General features: G+C 37.4%; 1 protein-coding gene across 31 annotated transcripts in view; it reads left to right on the top strand.

Annotated features, from left to right (window-relative positions):
- DTNA (dystrobrevin alpha) overlaps positions 1 to 18025 on the top strand; it is a 369466-nt gene that overhangs the window by 100339 nt on the left and 251102 nt on the right. For 7 of the 31 annotated variants that reach the window (XM_047696405.1, XM_047696413.1, XM_047696406.1 and 4 more), the window contains exon 1: positions 3358 to 3688. The exons of 2 other annotated variants lie outside the window; for them this stretch is intronic. The gene's annotated coding sequence lies outside the window, so the exon portion shown is untranslated. Of the gene's footprint in view, positions 1 to 3286; positions 3310 to 3355; positions 3689 to 5379; positions 5429 to 18025 lie in introns of those variants that run through there. 22 more of the 31 variants (XM_047696418.1, XM_047696414.1, XM_047696412.1 and 19 more) reach the window with 11 other exon arrangements.

Raw genomic sequence — 18025 nt, 5'->3', positions numbered from 1 at the left:
TCTAGTGAGGGCCTGTTTCCTGGTTCACAGAGGGCCATCTTTTGCTGTATTCTCACATGGAATAAGGGACAAAGGAGCTCTCTGGAGGTCTCACTTGAAGGGCACTGATCCCATTAATGAGGGCACCACCCTCAGGACCTAATCAACTTCCAAAGGCCCCACTTCCTAATGCCATCATATTTCAAATTATGTTTCAATATATGGATTTGGGGGTGTAAAATATTCAACATATAACAAGTAGTGTATATATATATATATATATATATATATATATATATATATATTTTTTTTTTAAGTTATATGCGGGGCGCCTGGGTGGCTCAGTGGGTTAAATCCTCTGCCTTCGGCTCAGGTCATGATCCCAGGGTCCTGGGATGGAGCCCCACATCAGGCTCTCTGCTCAGCAGGGAGCCTGTTTCCTCCTCTCTCTCTGCCTGCCTCTCTGCCTACTTGTGATCTCTGTCTGTCAAATAAATAAATAAAATCTTAAAAAAAAAAAAAGGTTATATGCAAAAGACCAAAAAATCATCTGAAAAGTCATCCTCTTGAGAATATTACCTATGCTAGTCTCTAAAGATCCCAACAAGGATAAAAATAACAGGGACCGCTTGTTTTTCAATGACCCGATTCTTTATCCACATAGGTCCTTTACAGATCATCTGTAAGATCTGAGTTTGAGCACCTTACTCACCCCATAAGGAGCCTCCTACCAGCATTTGCCATCCACAGAACTGTGCTAATATAGTCTATTTCTGGAGAATGGAGCACAGATTAACTGCTTGTTCATGATAAATCAAGGGTATTTGATTTGCCTGTTACATGCCCAGTTTTCTTTGGAAGCAAGCCCTGGAAGCTATTTTTCTGATCAAATCCTAACTCTTGTGTTAGTGCTTATGAAAGAGAAAAATAACATTTACTCATGATAAAGACTGAATTCTAGCAATTATAAATCTTATCAATTACCTTGTGAAGGTTCGGGGGAAAAGAAAAGAGGAAAAAGAATTCCCATAATGCTCACTCAACCTTGAGGTTGGATTAATTGCAGACTGTTCTAGAATTTCCATGACAGGCACAGATGCAAACATAAGGGGAGATAAAGTTGGTAACCCAAGAACATATCTGATTGATAAATGTTACACTATAAGGAGTGGCTAGTAACAATTCAAAAAGAAAATGATTACAGTTCAGTAGCTAATACAAAATATTAGAAGGACCTAGTATTTCCTTTTTTTCCTCTATTTTTCTTAGAAGTCAGCAATCTCAACAAGAATGATCTTAGCAATATTTTCCATGTTGGTTTTTAGAGCTAATCACTCACACAGACACAAGAGTTATGATTTTTTTTCTTCAGTAAAGGGACTCAGTACCTAATATAACTTCTATATAATCTTTCAGTTAGTGGCTTGAAAAGAGATAATTTTCCCCCAAACCATTAAGACAGATATATAGCGAGCCAATATATAACCATTTTCCATAAATTAAAATATGTACTTTTACATAAACAGTTCTTTAGTTTCAAAAAACATTTCTTGACTGTCAGTTACATGCTAGTGTTCACTAGATACAACATAAGCGAATTGTGTGGCTAAACATGAACCAGACAGCGTACTGTCAACCCCGTCTTCTCGTCCCAGTTCATGTGAGTTTTGACACCATCCATTAGCCTTGGGGAGGAGTGTTTTGACAGAGGGAAGAAGACACACAAGGACAGAGACATGTGCTTCTGCTTTTGGGTGAGTGATTATTATTTTCTATTGATTTATGAAGTAATCTGGATACGCCCATCTATCAGCATTGCACATAGCTTGAAATGTCCCTAAGACAATCAACTTTGAGAATAAGAATAAGGAAAGTTTCTTCCTCCTCCATCCAACTTCTTTTAATTTTTTTTTTAAAGGACATCTAGTAACAGGTTTAAGGAGTGGGCAAGCTGGCAGGATGCCAGTCTATACTGGGCATCAAAATATCACCAAAATATATTAGTAACATGATGCCCGTTCAAGTGTTCACTCATGGTTCCCTAACACGGTCTTGTTCAGATGTGACACCAGACCACCTAGAACAGAAAATGTAAACCCAGCCACAAACAGAGTGAAGGCTGTCTTTTTGGAGTCAACCTTTTGCCGCTGCATATTTTTGAGATGTGTGTACAAGTTGCAAGGAGCAGCTGAGGCCACACCACTACCCCGAGCCCAGCCAGCTGACAGTTGCCCAGAATTGGCAGCCACAGTCAGATGAAATTTGGAAAGCCAAAATGCGTGGGGTTGTGGTTTGTCCGATTGCTGAAATGATAAATGCTTTATTGGGCCTTTCAAGAAGTTGTCTGGTCCATAAAATGTCATACAGTACATTCACTCTTATAAACATGGAGAGGTAAGTTACTTGCAGCAGCAGCAAAATTTTTGGCCCCAGTGCCCACTAAATAAATATTAAACACAAGTTTATTAGTAGTGATTTGAAGGGACTGTACATTAGTCATCCTTGTCCAACCCTCTTTGAGGAAACATATCTTCTTCTCATTTCCATGCACTCAGTTTTTGTTTGCTCACGTGTGTGTGTGTGTGTGTGTGTGTGTGTGTGTGTGTGTGTAGTTAGTCCTCACCAGTTTGCAAGACAGTCCTGGAAAAGAAGACTTGACAGGGAGATAGAAGTGGTTTTTTTCTTTGTACCCTCTTCCCCTGCTGTCTGCAATATAAAATAGAGGATAATTGAAATCAGTTTTCAAAATTCTTATGAACAAGGTTTTCTCTCACAGAAAAGCCACAGAATTGAACAGCTGCACTCCAGAATACTGTCAAGCAGGCAGCATGACTGTTTCTTCCCCCACTGGGTCCCAACACTTTGACTAATAAGGAAATTCAACTTTTAACACAAGATTTGCCATTTCACTTTTTTACTGCATGCATAGCCATTTGGGGTAAAATTACATGTGACTATGAAAACTTAAATGCTGTGCGACATCAAAGATACCTGTAATGCCCCCCAAATATTGTCTCCATTCTCCTCAAAGTTAAGGGGAAAAAAATCCAGGAAACTTACTTGTTCGTATTATGTGTACCTGGGGAAGTTTTTCATGCAGAGCAACAGAACAAAACTTGAGCTGCCTTGCTTTCTGCTTCCAGGAATGCCAATCAGAGAACATTCTTTTTCAGACAGCCAAGTTTGGAAGTCAGTTGGTTTCTGGCAGTAAGAAGGGGGAGGGGACGGCAGGAGGGAAAGCACAGTGAGTCCTCAGGCTGATCTGAAGTTTCCAAGTGTTTCCGTAATAGCCATCAATGAAAGCATCTCCTTTCACCCACGCAGAGACAGGTAAAAAGACAGCTGAGTAAATGGGCATTAGGTGGAGCGGCAGCGGAAGCTCAGTCAGAGGAAGGAGGGGGAGGCGGGAGGGCGTTTGAAAGCCTGCCATTGGTGAGCTTACCAAAGGCATCTGCCAGTGGAACTTCAATGGAATGTGAAACCAAATCATTTTCAAGTTAAAGATAGACACAGTATACACCAGGATCTAGAAGCTGGATTTTAAACGTGTATCGCTCCCTAGAATTTCAGAGAGTTCTGTTATGACCTCTGTAGTAATTAACAATTTGGATAAAGTTGGTTTTTCAAGTGACTGTGCTAAGAATTCATGGATGGTCTGGATATCCTGGAATGAAAAGGATTTAGGAGCTCCTGGTGTACATACCCTAGGGTAAGTGAAAAGATTGGCTTTAAGGCGCATTGCTTCTCTGGGAAGGTGAACATTGAATTTTTCTTTGTATTTGGGTAAATGAAAATGCAATCGTGAAGATTTTCCAGTACTGTAACTTTCTTACCTTTCTTGAGATATTTGGCATTTTACAAGTTATGCAGCAGAAATAAATAGAGTATTTCAGCTTAGTTTTTGAGATTTACCTTGCATGTCTGTCACTTCAGTTTTGCTTTATTAGCCTTACTTACATTTTCCTCCCTTAACTCTTTAAACACCCGGCCTTTATTGAATTACAATGCTCGTGGCTCTATGTCACAACAGCCATTAAATGTTACTGTGTTTGTGATGCCTTTGGTTGCAACTGTTTTATGGTAAGATGGAGAGGTTTCCTTGCCTGGCACAATGACAGTTCCTAATTTAGAAAATGAAAAAGGAAATTAAATAAAAGAAGGGAAAAAGAGATGGTCTAAAGGTGGGGCGAAAAGCACAAGGAGACTTTAGAAGATAATCTGTGTTTTTAAAAAGAATGAGAATGAGAAAAAAAATAGGCAGTTTTCCATTGAAGAGAACAATTTATTAATAGAAGTTATTTTTTGGTGTCGCCTCATTAATTCCAAGCAGGTTCTCTTCCTCCAAAAGGCTGATATTTGCTAAGTGAATGGAGGCGTTCTGATCTTATGAAGCTTGAGAGTGGAGGAGGGAGAGTTGTCTTATTTACTGTGACCACGCTGCGTTTTAAGGATTTCAAACTTTTTTCTTCAAAAGAAAGAATGACAAACTTCAGTTCTCTTCATGTTTTGACCATGTATAGGTTTTGTTTCTTATTTTGTCGAATGACCTCTCAGCTCTGCTCTTAGAGACAGATTTCCCAAACTTGCACGGCATTCCTTCTGAATAAATACTGTCCATAATAGTCACAGAGGACATGGTGTGAATTGGAAATTCTCCTTTATATGGGGAAAATAAATCTACTGACGTTCTCAGTACCGCGTGGGGCTGAACAGTTGTTAAATGTAACTGGCTGGATTTTGCCCTGTCAAATAGACCAGATTCTAATGAACTGAGTCAGCTACACAAAGTACAAACAATGAATGACTTAACACGGATCTTTCAGTTTTTATAAGAATAAATAATATGCAGCGTTACCCTTCTAAAATGAAAAAATGATTATTGTCTTGTTAGAGTCACTTGATTCGACAACTACCGAATGATCTAGCAAGACCAAAACAAAATGTGAAGTTGGCAGGGCTCAGTTTTGATGTCCTCACCCTCCTTTCTCTGCCTACTTTCCCCTCTTCCCTTCCAGTCCTCTTTCTTCTTCCGGCTGATGAATATCACTGCTCAGTACCCTTCCCTTCTTGCAGTCAAGACCTATCTTCCAGAAAGTTGCAGTGAATTTTCACTTCATTTCTCCACAAGGGGATGGTACCTTGTAAATTTTCCCTGGTGACATTGACTTCTGTTCCCCTTGCTTCGCCCAGCTGAGTCCTGACCTGTTCATAGTAGGAGTGAACCTGGTAGAAATTGTAGGTGTTTCCGAGAAATTTGTGAGTGTATCACCATATACACGTGAACACGCACAAACACCCTTCCAGGTGACTTGTACTCAACTAATATATTTCTGATTGAATTATACATCTAAATAAAATTATATCAGGCCTTTAAGTGTGGGGTTTTGTTTTTGTTTTCAGTGTATCCAAAGAAAACCAAAAAAGAGCACAAAATTTTAAATTCTAAAATGTAAGTATTTTAAACCATGAGGCCAAATAGTGTTGATAAGGAGGACGAGTATTTCTCTGCTGCTGTCATGTCACTCATAGTTTCTAGTTCCCTGCTGAAATTTGTCAAATTTGGGCTTTATTTCACTGAATATAGTACATGTAGTTTTATAATATATGTCTGCTAATTCTAGTATCTCAAGAGTTACTGGATTTGTTTTTATTATTATTGTTCCTGCCAGTTCTTACTGATGGTGTCTTATTTTCTTGGCTGCTTAGATATCTGACTGTCTGGTGGAAATGTATTTTAAAAATCACTTGTAAGAAGAAATTGAGACCTAGTGGTGACAGTGTTTTCCTTCAGAGGAGATGTTGGTTTGCTTCTGTCAGGCACCTGGGAGCAGTATCAGACCAGAGTTTTCTTTGTCAAAGTGCAACACCTAAGTTTCCTGAATGACCCCTGTGTAAGAAACAAGGCTGCAGAACTGGTGAGGAATCGTTTGGGTGGGGGGTGGGGGAGGTTCACTCCTATCCTGAAGGAAGGTATGCCTTTTGATATCCCAAGTTAAGGTTGTATTAGTTTATTCATGCCCTCACCTGAGGACCATGGGCTTTGACATTCCCACAAAACCGGTAAGGCTACCCAAAGTGCAGCTGGTTTCACAGATTTTTGTTCCCAATACTCACATGCCAAGAACCAAAGCTTTCAAAGATAAGTTACCTCTCTTGAGTTCTGGTCTTCCAAATTTCTGTATGTGAAAACGTCTCCATCTTATTAGCTCTTTGCTGTTTCAATATTTTATTTTATTTTTAAAGGTTTTATTTTTATATTTGATGGACAGAGATCACAAGTAGGCAGAGAGGCAGGCAGAGAGAGAGGAGGAAGCAGGCTCCCTGCTGAACAGAGACCCTGATGCAGGGCTCGATCCCAGGACCCTGAGATCATGACCTGAGCCAAAGACAGAGGCTTTAACCCACTGAGCCACCCAGGCACCCCCATTTCAATATTTTAAATATCTTTAGTGAGTGGGAGTGTCAGTCCAATTTCATTACTGTTACCAGAAAAGTAAATTCACTCTACTACTTCTATAGTCACTTTTCTTTTTTTTTTTTTTAATATACTCATGCTAGAAAAGGTGTTAGGCAGTCTGCTAACATCATTGATGATTTCGGTTAGATTTTCTGACTTTTAGTTTTAGTTGTGACCTTTTGGGGGAATTTGCAAATGCATAGAGGATTCATGTTTCCCAGCCTTATTTGAGCTGTCAACAATACTTAACTGTCCTTTCATTTGTCCCTAGCTGGCCCCTTTCCTTAGTCATCTCTTCAGTCTCTCTAATCCACCCCACCACCATCACTGACAGCTGTTGACCTTGACTCCTCTCACTTTCTGTTGGCCTTTATCCAAGTATCTCCACATTTTAAAAATTGTCTTCAATACATTCCTTCCTTTCCATTCCCCTTGCAACTGCTCTGTTTCAGTTCTTCATCATCTCTCTTGGGTATTACTGTGGTCTTCCAGTTGTTCTCCTGCCTCTTGGGTCTACCTCCCAACACATCTCCCACCCTGGGACCAACACACCTATCTTCTCAAAATCATAGACATGAATGAATTGCCCCCTTACTTAAAAATCCCTAGTAGCTCACCATTACCTTCAAAATAAATTCCTTAGTATGTCTTAAAGGTCTTATCACAAAGCCTCAATGTATTTGTCTAACACCATCTCCAGTACTTCACTGATTATCACCAACACTTTAATCACACATAATTCCTCCCTCTAGAATATTCCATACACTATTGTATCTCTATGCTAGTCTACCTTCCTGCCCTATCCCCACCAGAGTACCCATTGTTTATCTCCTTTATGGATAAATCCTACTTCTTCAAAGTTGACCTTGTAAGTCACCTTCCCTGAATTTTCTTTACTTATATAGTTTACCTGCTATTCTGGGAACCTCTGATGGCAGGGACTTCATCTTGATCATTTTTGTATTGTCAGTAACTGACACATAGAAACCAGTCAATTTAAATTTAAAGAAATGAACAGACAACTATTATGAGGAAGTTTTTTTTTCTCAATAATTTGTTACTCACTTTATTCTTTTTCATCCTAAACATCATTATTCTTCTGACCTTAGACCTTTTTCTGGAATCATGATCATTAATGTTCCTCTGCATCAAGTAGAGTCAGTTAAAAAATGCATGTGTTTATTTGGTTATCACCATTTTGTAGGGAGGAGTCCATCTATTTCCATTTTTGCCAAATGAGACTCATTGTGATGACGAGAGAGATCATGGAAGTTTAAGTATAAATTACCTGTATATTGTCGATTCACGATAAAAAGAAAAGTCACAGAGTTGGAAAACTTGACATGTTTCAACAAATCTAGCCCACGCTGCTGGGTAACACCAATGGAAAAGTCAACCTGAGACAACTAGATCAAAATTATCTCACTGTACATAGCCTGAATCTGAACAATCAGAAAACACTGGATTGTTGTTTAGATCACAATGTAGTGCCAGAAGGAAAGCAGTTGATTGCTTATGTGATATGACATTGTGACCCTAATCTTAAAAGTGGCTGAAATTTTCATTTGAAAACTTTAAGGACTTAAATGTTAATCTCATTTTGCTATGCTGAATTTAAACAACAACAACAACATTGCATTTAATTATTAAAAACTGAGTACAGTTGTTGGGAACCAGAGAGAGAGGAAATACAGCGTATTAATCTTAGGATGTTTAACTAATTTCATATTCTTTGGATCATTTATAAATTTGTCACATAATTATTACATGCCTTTGACATAACACCTGAGATTCAGAAAAATAAGAAACTTGGTCGATATTTTTTTCTTATACAGGTTTTTCCAACCTCCACAAAGGAAAAAGCCCTAATATGGATGGGGTAAAAACATATTTTAAAGATAGATAAATAGATAAATAAATAAATATTACTTTAAATAAGAATCTTTTAATCTAATCAAATGCTCAAAGTCAATATCTAGATGAGAACCCAGATTTATCTGTAACAAAATATGAAAATATAATATTATAGACCTTTTCTTTTTTCCCTCATCAGTAAAAAACAATTTAAGACTAGCTCTTGAAAATTGGTTGATTTTAAATCACAGCTTTCAAGTAGCTGAGCTAATTTGTTTTATTAATTCAATAAATCTCTATCAAGCTCCTAACTTGTGGCTTAACTGTGCTGGATTACGAAATTATTTATTGGGGTGCCTGGGTGGCTCAGCGGGTTAAAGCCTCTGCCTTCAGCTCAGGTCATGATCCCAGGATCCTGGGATCAAGCCTCACATCGGGCTCTCTGCTTGGCGGGGAGCCTGCTTCCTTCTCTCTCTCTGCCTGCCTCTCTGCCTACTTGTGATCTCTGTCTGTCAAACAAATAAATAAAATCTTTAAAAAAAAAAAAAGAAAGAAAGAAATTATTTATCTAGTCCCCTTTACTGGGCATTTACCCTGGAGTTTGTCGGCGTTAAAACAATGGATATAATTAACAAATTCCTTTATATTTTTCTCTAATTTCTATTCTTAATATAGTCATGCTAATCTCCATACTTGTTAAAAAGTCACTTTGCCTTTCTTCAACATTTAGTATTTTCCTCTCAGGATGCTAAGTTTTAGGAGTCTTGGGGCTATTTTATTTTTTTTTTAAATCTATATTTACCAGATGTTCTCTTATAGAATCATCTAAAGAAACCTAAACAAATTATTAAAAAAAAAATAATAAGTAGAACATGTCTTCTTATCGCAAAGGAGACTTGTTGTATCTTAATATAAAATGTAAGTACATTTATTTGCATAAATAAAGTTGGATTTTGCATTCTTGCAAGATAAATATGGCGTGAAGATGACTCAGGGACAGCCTGAGTCACGAAAGCTTTGTAAAGCTTCGTGTATTCTAAAGAGGGCAATAGTTATTTTTACTATTTTTCTTTTTTAGTCTCGCTTTACTTTTTGTGCCTCATTCCTATGTAATGTAGTAGCACATAGATTTATGAGAATTCACTGAGTTAATCATAGTTCAAGAACACAGTTGCCTTTACTAATTGTATTAAGAGATGTAGATTAATTTTGAATGAAATCTATCTTCTAATGCATGAGAACTTCCTAGTCCTAGACCGTTCATTGCTACCCATTTGTTGCAACATATTTACTCATCAAAAGATGTTGTTTTTAACACTTCAGATAAGTGTAACAATTCTCCTCTAAACCGCATCCAATGTTTTATACTATTTGGTAGGTAAGAGACATATGGTATTTTCTTTTATACACGATAAAACTAAGATGCAGACATAGGAAGGGCTCCAGATATACTACGTGTGGTTTCCTGAGGTAACAAACAACCCCTAAATCTCAGTGGCTTATAAAATCCAAGGTTTCCTTCCCACTCATGCAAATTATCTACTGAGGGTTAGCTGCAGGCCCTTCTCCACATTGTTGCTTTCACCTGGAAGGGTCCTTTGTTCCTTGGCCAAAGCAAACCATGTGGTCACACCTAACTTCATTTGACTGAGGAATACAATCCTACCACATGCCTGAAAGGAGAAAGAGCTGGAATTTCTACAAAGACCTCTAATAAATTCCATACTAATGGATGTTAGGTGGTCCCAACCCCCCAGTAGAACAAAGATGTAGACTCAAGTCTTAGGCAGTAAGGAGTAGCCTCTCCTTATCCATGGTTTAGCTTTCCTCGATTTTAATTACCCTGTGGTCAACCGGGTCATCCTCCTTCTGACCAGTGGTCAGAAGGTCAGTCAGTCGCAGCCTGTCCCTGTGTTTCAAACCCGTATCACTCAGCTCACTTCATCTCCTCATGCAGGCGTTTTATTGTCTCAAATCATCACAGGTAGAAACATGAGTACAATACAGTAAGAGAGATATTTAGAGAGAGAGACACCAAATTTACATAACTTATTACATTGTTGTAGTTGTTCCATTTTATTATTTTTTAAAGATTTATTTATATTATTTTAGAGAGAGAAAATGAGTGGGAGGGGCAGAGGGAGAAGGAGAGAATCGCAAACAGACTCCTCATTGAGCACAGAGCCCACCGCGGGGCTCAGTCCCAAGACCCTGAGATCAGCACCTGAGCCAAAACCAAAAGTCAGATGCTTATCCGACTACAACACCCAGGCATCCCCGTTCTATTTTATTATTAGTTATTGCTGTTAATCTCTTACTGTGGCTACTTTATAAACTAAACTTAATCCTTGGTGTATATGTATAGGGAAAAAACATGGTAGATTGAGGGTTCGGTACTGTCTGCAGTTTCAGCCATCCAGTAAGGATATTAGACTGTATTCCCAACAGTAATGAGGGACTACTGTATACCTGTGAACAGGTGCCTTGGCAATTTGTAGACAGTTACCTGCTGTCTGATGCTGTCGTTTCTTCTCTTTTTTCATCCCTCATGATCATCTCCACTAAGGCTTTTGACTCCCTAAATCTTTGCTGTTTCCTCAGTCCCTGTGACCTTTCCTGCCCCTGCATTTCTGATTCTTGGGAATCCTAACACTTACCCGTCTTGACACTTACCCATCAGGAAGTCCTGCCCATGAACACCACATGAAGAGAAAAGAGCCTCTGATAGGGCAATTCCTATAGATTGTAGAGAGCAAAAGTGTAACATTACTTCTATGCTTTCCCATCTCTAAGAACTGATTATGTATAGCAAAAAAGAAAGAGAGAGAGAGAAAGGCAATGGAGTATAATTCATTACATCACCAACCCCCAGTATTTCCAAGAGGCAAAATAAAAAGATTAGGGCTAGGGAAAAATGCCCCCAGAAGAATGGTGATCTATATTCTGTATTAGAAATGCATTGTTTTGAGTAGGATTTACACCACTTTGATACTCTATTTTTGTTTTGTGTTTGGTTTTAAACACTAACAAGGCAAAACTGAAGAATTCAAAGATTAATGAGATACTTAAAAATTGGAAAATTATTAAGCCAATGTTTTAAGGCCTTTGGATTTTAATATAAATCAGCAAATCCAATTTATGTTCTTGGAAGCAGCAAAACTAGGAAATGCTATGTGCAAAAAGAAAAAAAAATGAGCATCCTGGGTCAAGTGAACTTGGAAAATGCTGTATACCATATCTTTCTCTTGGAGATGTAGGTGACCTTCAGTGTTAGGAGGTCTTAAAGTCTGATTTTTTTCAACTCAGTGTTTCTCAAGCTAACTTGTATACACACACACACACAGACACACATAATTTGATTATCTATAAACACAATATGCTTCAACATGTAGCAATACTTATAAATATATCTCATATTTTAACATACTTTTTAATATACATTTTAACACACTTGGTAAGTTCTTGTTTAAATCACTCCTTGTTCATTGTATTAATAACCAAAAGTAATAATGTGGCAGCTGATGTGAATATTTTGAGAACATAAAGCTGGAAATTTTAAAGGACTTCAAAATATCTTTACTATTGGGTGCTTTGTATTCTCCTGATAAATGGCATTGATTTTAAGCACCAACAGAAATTAAATTTTAAACTGGTAGGGCATCCTAATATTTGTTTAACTTTAGTGGGGAATATAATTTGTGATGCTGCCACAATTAGATTGGCTGTATTCATCAGAATCCAGAGCTCCACAGGGATTTGTACTATTTTGCCCACTTCATTCAAAAATCTAAAACTGTTATTCCATTTTAGAATATGACTACACATTATTAATTTATAAGACTTAGTTATCCTTTCTTTATGAAGACCTCGTGAAAAGAAGAGTAATCTTCAACATCTGTTTCTTGATTTTCTTTTTTTTTGTTCACCTTCTTTAAGTTCAAAAACTTCAAAACTTAAAAAGGAAAAGTAAATTTTTGGGTTTCAAAAGATGCCCTATGAAAGTTACCATCTATGGGAATTTTTCAGGGCAAGAAGGGTCATAGACTAAGACAAAAAAAAGTTCTTTTTTTTTTTTTTAGAACATGTGCTATATTCAGTTAAGCTCTGTGACCACTTAAAATGAACCAATTGCTCCATGAACTTTTATACTATCAGCAACTCTAGTCAAAGAAAATTCTAGATATGAGGTTCACTGATTAGTTTCAGGGTGTGCAGGTGTGGCGGGACACATGTCCTTTTGTGACGTCATCCACTCCTATAATGTTATTCTGCTTTTTCTCTATCAACATTCCAGTTCTCCTCCTAACATTTTAAAAGCAAGAGATAATTTTCTGTTTGTTGGTACATTTTTTTAAAAAAGAAAACTACCTGGGAAATATACCTTCTTTCTGTATCATACAAAGAGAAATCATTCAATCAAAAGTGTGGGTAACATCATTCTTAGCCCACATTTCTCTCCTGGTTTATTTATTTTTATATTTTCCCCTGGGGTTCTAAAAAGATTCAGAAACCATAATGATATCAGCAACACCTCTAAAAATCCATTGCAGGGGAATCTGAAGATCTCTTCTCAACTCTGCAGGGCTGTTCCTTTGCAACTCTGAATAGTCACACAGCAGAACACTCTATTGTTTGCCAAATTACAAAGTCAATTATATCTACATTCTGAAACTGCCTAGTACCTAAAACATTTGAAATATCCTGTGTAACCATTTTCCAGACACCAGAACATAAATCTAAATTACTTAGATTTACAGTATTATAATCTCCCCTTTAAAATGACGTGAGGGAAGCGTTTAACTTAATGAGGCAAAGGATCCTGGTGTGCAAGTTACATTACATTTTTCATTGCACAAGGGTAAATTATTGCTTCAGTCTCCTAAATGGTACCCCAGTGGCCTCAAAGACACAAAGTAGCTTCCAGAAATGCCCACTTTTGTCTTAGGCAATAACTTACTCCATGAGAATATGCTTTCTGAGAATTGCCCATAACATTTCTTGCAGTAGGCTGAATTTCTTGAAGGTCATTCATAGATGCTAGCCTGAACTTGTCTTCTTCTTCTTCTTTTTTTTTTTTTTTTAAACTTAGGGACATCGAAGTGCTAAATCTTCAGACATTACCATACAAGAGGGAAACTAATGAACATTTTTGTTCTGTCTAAACCATTTAGAAAACAAGCAAAAAAAAAAAATTCTGAGTAAGAAATGAAAGGGCATCATATTTTTTCTTAGCATTTATCCTCTGGTCAGAGTTGCTAACTTTTTGAAATAAATAAGTGCCAGTCTATTAGGGTGGTCTATAAAGATTATTGGAATATAATAATTAAGTATAGTGTTCTATATTTGCAAAAAGAATCTTAATGCTATATTGAACACCATATTATGAATCTAAATGTGTGTGTGGTGGCAGATTTAAAGCAAGCTTCACTTTCTAATAAGGCGATATAGGAATTTAATTAAAACAAAACAAAACAAAATACCCTCACCATTCAGTGCCGCAGCATTTGGGTAAATGTTAGAGCTTGACAATTTTCAAGGCAGAGACGTTACTCCAGGCTTTCTGCCAAACCATCCCTGGTAATCTGATGACAAGAGATGAAGCAAAGGAAAGTGCTGCTGCCTGGCTTCGTTAGATATGCACTTGCTAAAAGAGAAACCAACACATTTCTTAGGTAAACCATCAAAATTACAATTTCGAAACACACATCCACACGCGCGCGCGCGCACACGCACACACTATGCTTTTACAAGTCTAGGAATACACACATTAAAATACAATTCAGTGCTTAAGGGGAGCACAGAAGTAGCAAACACAGCTAGGGTTGACTGGCTCCTTTATCTTGAGTGGTTTTAATATACAGCCACATTTCTTTCAATGGCTGCCATGGAAGGAATTAAATTACTCATATCTGGACAACATTCAGCATTGCCCTTACATGGTTACATTCTAGCAACTACTTGAAATTCTCATTGATAAATGAATGGATTGTGCCGCTGTTTTCTGTGGTTTATCTACGTGGTTTGGATAAACATGTGTTTTCCTAAACTGCTAAAAAGCAATCTAATGTAATAGTGATATCAGAAAATAATCAGAGCATGCATTTTTATAACAGGAAGACTGGTTGAAGTGTTTTAAGTTCTTTGGAGAGAGGGATATTGAGTAAATGATTGTATTTGCCTATATTTTTTTGACCACTGGAGGGCTCTCAGATGGTTTTTTGTTTGTTTGTTTTTACTTGAATTCTTTAGAAATCTATTTGATATAATGAAATTTCAGTAGAAGAAATTTAAATCTTGGCATTATAAAGTCTATATAGTCTCCCAGCCCATGATTTGGTATATATTTTCAAAGTACAAAATGAAAGAAAAATCATATTTAGTTTACTGTGTTCTTTCACTATTTTACAACAACAACAAAAAATCACAAATAAGAGAGAAATGAACCATGTACTTTTTAAAATAATCATGTCATAATTAAGACTCGCCAAAATTACTACAACCTGTATATTAGGATAAGATATTCCTAAATCTCAGAGTTAGACCCTGTGTTTGATGTTTTAAATGACCTACACCTTGCCAGGTCCCTGTCTTTGAAGAGTGCCTTAGGAAGACAGGTACATATGGTGATAATTTTCTCATAGTGTAGGAAAGATAGAGTGTTCAGGAGCCCAGAGAGGTCCCAAAGGAGGTGATAGCTATATTGGATCCCACAGGTGAGTGGGAGTTACCTAGATGAAGAAAGATGGGAAGGCATTTAAGATTGAAAAGCTAGCATGAGCAAAGACAGGAAACAGGTGTGTTGAGGGGCATTCATCTTGTGTTCTAGAGTCTGAGGGTAGAAAAAGAAGGTGCATTTAGAGAGGTCAGTAGGTACCCAGATGGGGAAGACCTCTTATGTCATTCCAAGGGTTTTTTCCTCCATTCCTTAGAGCATTTAGTACTTCTGAAATCCAGACTCCTTCCCCAAAAGAAAAAAAAAAAGGCAAATTAATTAATTAATAAGAATAAATACATACTCACAGGAGGATATAGAGCTAGAGTTCAAAATGGTCTGCCATGTATATCAAGTTCTTTGAATTCTCATGTATTTGCATTTTGCTCCATAAGAAACCTCTGTTTCATTCGACATCAAAGGCTTGTTCTCCAAATTTCCTGAGAAATGCACCATGCCTATTCAATAGTTTCTTATTCTCCCAACACATTGATGATATGTTTTAGAGCTTCCTTTGGCTATAAATCGCCTTTGTTGGAGAAGCACAGCTGTAGGGATACTTGGGTGGCTCAGTCAGTTAAGCGGCTGCCTTCAGCTCAGGTCATTGTCCCAGGGTCCTGGAATCAAGTTCTGCATCGGGCTCCTCGCTCAGTGGGGAGCCTGCTTCTCTCTCCCTCTGCCTGCCACTCTGCCTGCTTGTGTGTGCGCTCTCTCTCTGTGTCAAATAAATAAATAAAATCTTAAAAAAAAAAAAAAAACGCACAGCAGTAGATACTAAGGGTTACAAGAAATTGATCACCCTGGATGATGATTTTAAATATGGCAAGAATGGAGGCAGAGAAGAGAGAGAACATGGCAATAGTCTTCTCATAAAACATAATGCCTATTCAGATGGAATATTATTTTAGAAACTGGGGAGGTGGGGTTTTCCATATTGTTTTTGGTTTAATTCATTATAAGCCAAATATTCTCTAACCTAGTTCCAAAACGGACATTCTAAGCAAAGCTTCTATAAAAAAAGAAACCACACATCATCATCTTCTCACAGTGTCAGCTCTTCTGAAATATCGTGGATGCCTACTAAAAGAGACAGGAGAAATATTTGTCACTGTAAGCGGCACTCTTAGCACAGAGAGGTTTGCCCTAAAGGGTCCTTCCTATCTCTTCTCATGGCCTCATTGCATCTTGTGAGAATCTTCCATAGGCACTCAAACTTTGGAGTCTTGCTGGACATTTCTTCACCAATTCACATAATCCACTTAATCCAGCACCAATAAGTTAGAAGATACGGAATTGCATAGATCAACTAGGAGAAAGGCAAAAGAGGTACCGTTTTGATACTCAGTGAAAAAGATTCTTTTCAGGCGACTCTGTTTAATAAACAGTGAAATGTAAGATGGAGGACTACAGCAGTGTAAATCTGAAAGTGTCTATGACTTTAAAACCCTATGATTTGAATCGTAAATGGCTATGAACCAGGTAGGGGGAACACAGAAAGCATCCCCAATCGATGATGAAGCTACCAAAGCATGCTCTTGTCACAAACTCAATTAAAATTTTAAATCTTGGGGCGCCTGGGTGGCTCAGTGGGTTAAAGCCTCTGCCTTCGGCTTGGGTCATAATCGCAGGGTCCCAGGGGAGCCTGCTTCCTCCTCTCTCTCTGCCTGCCTCTCTGCCTACTTGCAAACTCTGTCAAATAAATAAATAAAATCTTAAAAAAAATTTTAAATCTTATAAAAAGAGCTGTGCCATATTCTCCTCATTGGACAGATCTAAATAACTCAGTTGGTACTTAAGTGAATTGGAGACATGCTTTTGTGCCCAACCCTACAAAAATATAGGCTGAACTATGATGATGGTATGATTTTTTTCTCTCACAATCAGGAATGGCCTTAATAACATTTACAGATTGCTACCAGGAAGACTTTATATTAGCAATGCTAAAAATAAAATACTTATTCTCTAATATTCAAATGAACAATACTAAGTAACCCTACCAGGTCAGGTGAAGAATTTACACCTCAGAGGGCCCAGGGCCCATCAGTAGGTCTTTCTACTCAAATATTCAGATATTTGACAAAAGTATGTCTTGTATTCTTGATTCAGATAGTATAATGGTGAGAACTACTTGTAAAAATTTGTAGTCCCAAATTGTTTCTTTCATGCTTTATGGGACTTATAAAACCACAAGGTCAGATAAAGAACTTCTTTCTTCTTTTTTGAGAGTTTATCCATCCTTTGTATATCAGAGTGACCCATCTCTGTGTGAGAATATAAGTCAGACTTCTTCAATTTTCCAATAGAATGTCAACTCTGCTGCCTCTTCACCTGCTGTTTAAACATATAGATCTTTCCTCAATCAACCACACAGAATATTGACACTTTTAGCAGCTGCCAAGAGATTTAACCTTGAACTGACTGTGCTAAGAACATATGCCAAGACATCTCTAAGGGCTATAGTAAGTTGGGTCACGTACACCAAAGCTCATTCTCTTTATTCTTTCCTTTCCCCTCACCGTACACATGTAACATCATTACTGAGTAACCGTTTAATTTTGTGCCTTGACCACTGTTAAAATTTACCATACCACATGGTAAATAAAGAAATGGAAATGGAAAATAAAGAATAACTTTGAATGATAGCAGTAATGTACTAAATATTGCTCCACAACTTCAGAATAAGGAGCTATACCACAAGTGCTCATAAGAATTTGTGCCAGGAAAAAGTTTCTCTCTCAAGATAAACTTGGAAGCTTTCTTTACTGTACAAGGAAAACTATAGATGCTCTCCATTTCCTTTTTTAAAATTTTGTGGCTGTCTAGATTCTTACAGCTGAAGTGAATGCTCAGTTGTATTAATGATCTAATTTCCAGTGCTTGATATAGTTGTCTTGAAGATTTTTTTCCTAATTGTACCTTAGCAAAGCTTAATTTGCTGCTTCTTTCATAATAACATTCATCTCTGTCATTAGGGTGTAATTTGTGCTTTCCCCACTTGTGATCTCTGAGGTCAGTGATACTGC

This window comes from Lutra lutra, chromosome 12, assembly GCF_902655055.1.
Source record: "Lutra lutra chromosome 12, mLutLut1.2, whole genome shotgun sequence".
Taxonomy (NCBI): domain Eukaryota; kingdom Metazoa; phylum Chordata; class Mammalia; order Carnivora; family Mustelidae; genus Lutra; species Lutra lutra.
Note: the sequence above shows the minus strand (reverse complement) of the source record. Positions and strands in the feature narration are given on the sequence as shown.